The sequence below is a fragment of the Carlito syrichta genome, unplaced genomic scaffold (assembly GCF_000164805.1).
Source record: "Carlito syrichta isolate Samal-C Ts95f unplaced genomic scaffold, Tarsius_syrichta-2.0.1 Scaffold305661, whole genome shotgun sequence".
In the NCBI taxonomy this organism is placed as follows: domain Eukaryota; kingdom Metazoa; phylum Chordata; class Mammalia; order Primates; family Tarsiidae; genus Carlito; species Carlito syrichta.
This window is the reverse complement of record NW_007249757.1, coordinates 470,785-476,965: the sequence shown is the minus strand read 5'-3', so window position 1 is coordinate 476,965 and position 6,181 is coordinate 470,785.

The window sequence follows — 6,181 nt, the reverse complement described above, 5'->3', positions numbered from 1 at the left end:
GGGAGGCTGAGGCAGAAGGATAGCTTAAGCCCAGGTTTACTGTGAGCTTGCTCTTACCACTGTACTCCAGCCTGGGCAACAGAGCAAGACCTTGTCTCTATAAAAAAAGTTTTAATGAAATATATATATTATATATTTGAAAAAATATAATATATATTTGAGCAAAAAATCTTGTTTATACCAGTGACCCAACATACCCAGAAACTTTTCAAGATACTCAAAACTTCAAGGCCTGATCTGTTTGTTTTTTAAAATCAATTTCTAGATCCTTAATCTCTGAGTGCGTGCTTTCTTCCATATGTTTTTCTCAACCATAGCTCTGAATATGCATCTATAGTTGGGGTCCTATGCTAGTTTTCCTTTTCTACCTCCTCCCCTTTTTTTTCAGTCAGGGTCTCACTTTATCCCTCAGATTGTAGTGCAGTGGCACCCTCATGACTCACTACAACCTCGACCTCCTGGGCTCAAACAATCCTCCCTCTTCAACTCCTTAGTAGCTGAGACGACAAGTGCATGCCACCATGCCTGGCTAATTAAAAAAAATTTTTTTAGCCAGTCTTGTTGTCTCAGCCTGTAATCCTACGCCTTTGGGAGAGTGAGGTGAGTGTATTGCCTGAGCCCTCAGGTTCGAGACCCGCCTGGGCAACTTGGCAAGACCTCATCTCTACAATAAATCAAAATTAGCCGGGCGTGGTAGTGTGCGCCTGTAGTTCCAGCTACTCGGAAGGCTGAGGCGGAAGGATCGCCGGAGCCCAGCAGGTGAAGGCTGCGGTGCCTGGGAGCGGCCACTGCACTCCAGTCTGGGTGACAGAGTGAGACTCCAACTCAAAAATAAAAAATAAAAAATAAATTAAAAATAAATTTTTTTTGTAGGGGAGGAAAGTGGGAGGCACATGGCAACACAAAGAATGCCTGGTTCATTACCAGGAGGAGTGAGAGCCAGTTAGAAGCCCAAACTTCACCTGCATGCTGCCCACTTAAGTAGATAATCCTCACCTGTACCCCACATTCCTATAATAAAATAAAATAAAATGGAAATTTTTTTTTTTTTTTTAGAGACAAGGTCTCACTATGCTGCTCTGATGGTCTTGAATCCTTGGGCTCAAGCAATTCTCCTGCATTTGGCCTCCCAAAGTGCTGACCTTGACATTGAGCCATGGCACCTGGTCCATCTCCTTTCACAATTGCCCTTCCCCCACTTCACTACAGAAAGGCATTGTTCTCAGCCATATCAAATCTTATTTGGTATTTTATATGTAAAATCTAATATATATGTATTTTCACACTATTTTTTATTTTTTGTATTTAACCTGTCAACTCATCTAAATTTTTTGTATTTAGCATGAGGTGACAATACCTATAGATTCGGTAGTTTTGATGGTAAAGTCTAAATAGTTTAATGGATAATCTATACTTTGTATCAAAGTCCCTTTGATCATTTGAGAAGTATAAAGTTCATGTGAAGTATCATTTCACTATCTTCCCAGAATCCTCTATGATTATAATGGACATGTGACATAGTTCTGCCCAATGAGATGTATGTACAAGTCTGCTATGAATTGATGGGAAGATTTTTGCTTTTCGGGAACAGACACTACCTCTTCCTCCTTCCTTTTTCTTCCTCTTCTGGATTTGAGATGCCAGAGGAGAAACAACCCTCTTTTTAACTCTCCCAGTAGTGCCTTGTTTCTCAGGGGAAGCTGAGTTTGTTCTCGTCTCCTGGGTGGTTTAAGGATAATTCCAGCTTCGTTGCCAGGAGTTGGTTTAGTTATGGGTGTAACCTAATTCTGCACACTTTGAAAAGTTTTGCAGTCAGTTTCTGGGAAAGTTCTTCCCAGTTCTTAAAAGAGACACATGGAAATCCAGTCTCCTTCCCTCCTCCCTTGGATGCTTTCTTTTGGCAATATACAAGTTTCACAGTTTAGTGGATGTTAAATCGCCAATGTTAAATCTTTTTTCTGCTTTAAGAAATTCTTTCTGCCGGGCACGGTGGCTCAAACCTGTAATCCCAGCACCTGGGAGGCCAGGGGGATAAGATTGCCTGAGACCAGGGGTTCAAGACCAGCCTGAGCAACTTGGCGAGACCTTGTCTCTATAACAAATTTTTAAAAAATTAGCTAGGCATGGTGGTGCATGCCTGTAGCTCCAGCTATTTGGAAGGCTGAAGCGGAAGGATCACCAGAGCCCAGCAGGTCAAGGCTGCGGTGGCCATGGGCATGCCACAGCATGTCAGCCTGAGCAACAGAGTGAGATTCTAACTCAAAAAGAAAAAAAGAAAGAAAAAAATCCTTTCCTATCCTGAGGTCAAAAATAGTCTTCAACATAGTGTTCTAATAGTTTTAGAGTTTTGTTTCTCATTTTTCATCGTTAATCCATCTGAGATTTTGGCATATAGTATGAACTAGAGATTCGATTTCTTTTCCCTCTTCCATATAGAGAGTCAATTGTCCAACATTTTTTGTTCAGCAATCCTTTCTTTGATCATTGATTTTTTAAAGCCATAAAAATAATAGTTAAAAAGTATTTAATACTTAGTATTTTCTAGGTGTGTCATGTATAAATTCATTTAATCCTTACACTCTATTAAGTATAGGTTCATGATCCATTGTTTATGATTCTGAAATTGAAAAAGGTCTGACAACCACTCTTTAAAAATTTATTTGGCAGCTAAAACTTGACTTGAACTGGCATGCAGCTAACTATAATCATTTATTTGTTCCTCTTCCTATGGTTATTCACACATGTTGCCACAGACCTATAAGTATATTTGATTATACAGTGCTATTCTAGAAGCTGGTGGGGTGTGGCATAATACAAGGTATATGCATTGGATTACTTTTCAAAATATAAGGAATTCTTAACTCAGAAAACCATTTGGCAGGGGTTTCAAATAAAAGTTGTGGATCAATATTATTCTTACTCCCATTTCACAGCTGAGGAGATCGAGACATAGAAGTTAAGTCAGTTGTTCAAGTTCACATTGTTAACAAAAACAATTATCAATGTAGCTAATATTTTTGAGTGCTTATTAATGGCAGTCACTTAGTTAAATATTTTATGTGCAGGAATTTAATCCTCACCACCACCCTATGAGTACTATTATTATGCTCATTTCCCAGAAAAAAGATCTGAAGCTTACAGAGGTTATAAAATTCCCCTGGAGACACACCTGTTAAGTGTGGTGAGAAAGGATTTAAAGACAAGTCAGTCCCACATCAATATGTTTGATACTATTCCTTACAAATCTATAACATCAGTCCTTTCTTGTTTTCTAAATATCACTTAGGTTATATATCTAATTACCTCTTTGCATATTAAAGAGTAAGACTTTGGCCGGGCACAGTGGCTCAAGCCTGTAATCCAAGCACTTTGGGAGCGCGCGGGTTCGAGACCAGCCTGGGCAACATGGTGAGACCTTGTCTCTACAATAAGTCACAAAAAGTCGCTGGGCATGGTGGCACACACCTGTAGTTCCAGCTGCTTGAAAGGTTGAGGCAGAATGATTGCCAGAGCCCAGCAGGTCGATGCTGGGGTGACCGTGAGTGTGCCACCGCACTCCAGCCTGGGCGACAGAGTGAGATTCCAACTCAAAAAAAAAAAAAAAGAGTAAGACTTTAAAAATGTAGCTCATCATTTTACTCACTTGCTTAAAACCTTCCTATGACTTTCCACTGCATTTGGAATAAAATCCACATTCCTTATGATGATCCCTTTCTACTCCTTCCATCTCCTTTCCCAATAGAGCAGATATCTCTCAGACCTTTGCACTGGGTATACCCTCTACCTGAAAGGCACCTCAGATCTTCATACACCTAGCTACCTCTTGTCATTGAGGCCTCAGCTTTTCCTTCATTTGCTAGGTCTCTAATCACCCTCTCAATCCCATCATTCTGTTTTCCATACACTTATATTTTCATGTTTATCTGTTTATTCTTTTTCCTTTCATTAGAACGTAAGTTCAAGCAGACTAGGTACCTTGCCTGTTTTGGTTTCTTCTGAAGCCCCAATCTCTCACATAGTAGGTGCTGAGTTTTCACTAAATAAATTTTGTGCACAATCAGTTAATAGTACCTGCTTATTAGTATGAATGGGAGATAAATTGAGAGGCAGCAATTTGAGTAGTCTGAATAGATATAAATGAAGTAAATGGAAGGAAACTAAAATGAAAATATGAAGATATCTTGAACATCAGCTTAATTAGGTTTTGTTTAGTTGTATAAACAGCACCTAGCAAAGCTTCTGACACAGAAAGATAAATATTTGCTGATGATTGGACAACAATAAATATTATTACTAACTTGGATCTTGGACAAATTACTTAACCTTTCTGGGTTTAGTCTTCTTGCCTATGTCATAAAGATAAAAACTTATTTTATGTCAGGTGTGGTGGCTCATGCCTGTAATCCCAGCACTTTGGGAGATGGAGGTGAGAGGATTGCTGAGTCCAGGGGTTTGAGACCAGCCTGGGCAACTTGGCAAGACCTCAACTCTACAATAAATTAAAAAAAAAAAAGTCAGGTGTGGTGATGTGCACTTGTGGTTCCAGCTACTTGGAATGTTGAGGTGGAAGGATCACCTGAGCCCAACAGGTCGAGGCTGTGGTGGCCATGAGCATGTCACTGCACTCCAGCCTGGGGTGACAGAGTGAGATTCCTACTCAGAAAAAAAAAAAGAAAACTTATTTTATAGGGCTGGCCTATGAATCATGAGAAAAAGCATATCACATGCCCAGCATATATCAGGCACTTGTCACTTTCTGTCTCGCTCTCTCTCTCTGTCTCTCTCTCCACACACACGTCCTGCTTTATGGTATACAAAGTTCTTGTAGGCTCTTCTAGATACGTGACCTCGTTTTATTTCCACAACCTTCTGTAATGCTTCTCATTAGTCTCATTTTACAGATGAAAAACAGACTCAGGGATTGAGACATCGCCTCTTCAGATCATGACAAGTCTATGGACGTTTTATAAGCAGACAAGTGACACAATAAAAGCGACGTTTGTTTTTGAAGATTAATCTGTTGGTGGCCTATAAAATGGGCCGAGTTGAAGATTGAAGAAATAGTTTTACTAGTAGCATAAAAATCAAGTTAAAGGTAACAAGGGCCTGCAATCGGTGGCAGAAGAGTGTTTAAAAGCCTAATAAACTTAAAACTATTGAATGAGGACGGGCGCGGTGGCTCACACCTGTAATCCCGACACTTGGGGAGATGGAGGCGAGAGGATTGCCTGAGCCCATGGGTTCCAGACCAACCTGGGCAAATTGGCGATACAAAAAAACTAAAAAAGATAATAATAATAGCCAGGCGTGGTGGTGTGCACCTGTGGTTCCAGCTATTTGGAAGGCTGAGGCAGAAGGATCACCCTGAGCCCAGCAGGTCAAAGCTGCGGGGGCCGTGAGCGTGCCACTGACCTCCAATCAGGGAGATGGAGTGAGACTCCAACTCAAAAAACAAACAAACAAACAAACAAAACTATTGAATGAATAGCCAGATTGAGGGGGGTGAGTGGGGTGAGTGGGGTAAGTGGGGATGTAAAAATGACTGGGGGTTTTCAGATCTGGTTGATTGAGAAAATGACGGTGTCAACATCAACAATTGAGAAATGAAACTTGGCAAAGTCCACGGCCTAACACCTTTCCTCCAATACCTATACAGAACTCCTGGCAAATAATGGCAAACATTTGAGCCGCTGCCTCGGTGCTGTGGAGGCTCTCTCTCGATTCCACGCCTCCCACTGGCTTCAGCACCTGGACCTGAGCATCCCAAGGTCCTTCTGATCTCGTTTTCCCTGCAAGCCGTCTGGCGGAAGGAGGATCGGGGCGGCGTGGAGTTAGAAACCAAGGCTTCGAGCTACCAGAACGTGCGCCAAATCGCTTTTTTCCCTTCTCTGGCCATTAAGGGACCCCGATTCCGCCCCCCTCCCTGGTTGTGCGACTAGAGTCGCTCTCCAGATCGGCACAAAGAGCCTCCCCGCGGCCGCGCACCGCCAGGCCCAAAGAGCCGGCGCTTCTTTCGCTCCCGGGCGGAGCGCGGCCCCTCGCGGGGAGCTGACGTCACTTCCGGCGCGCTGACGCCGGGCTCGGCGTGCCGACGCCTGCGTCAGCAAAGAGCGGGGCTGGGGGTACCCGGTTTGAAGTCGTGCGGGTCGGAGGACTGCCGCCTCCGCCAGCCTCTCGGACC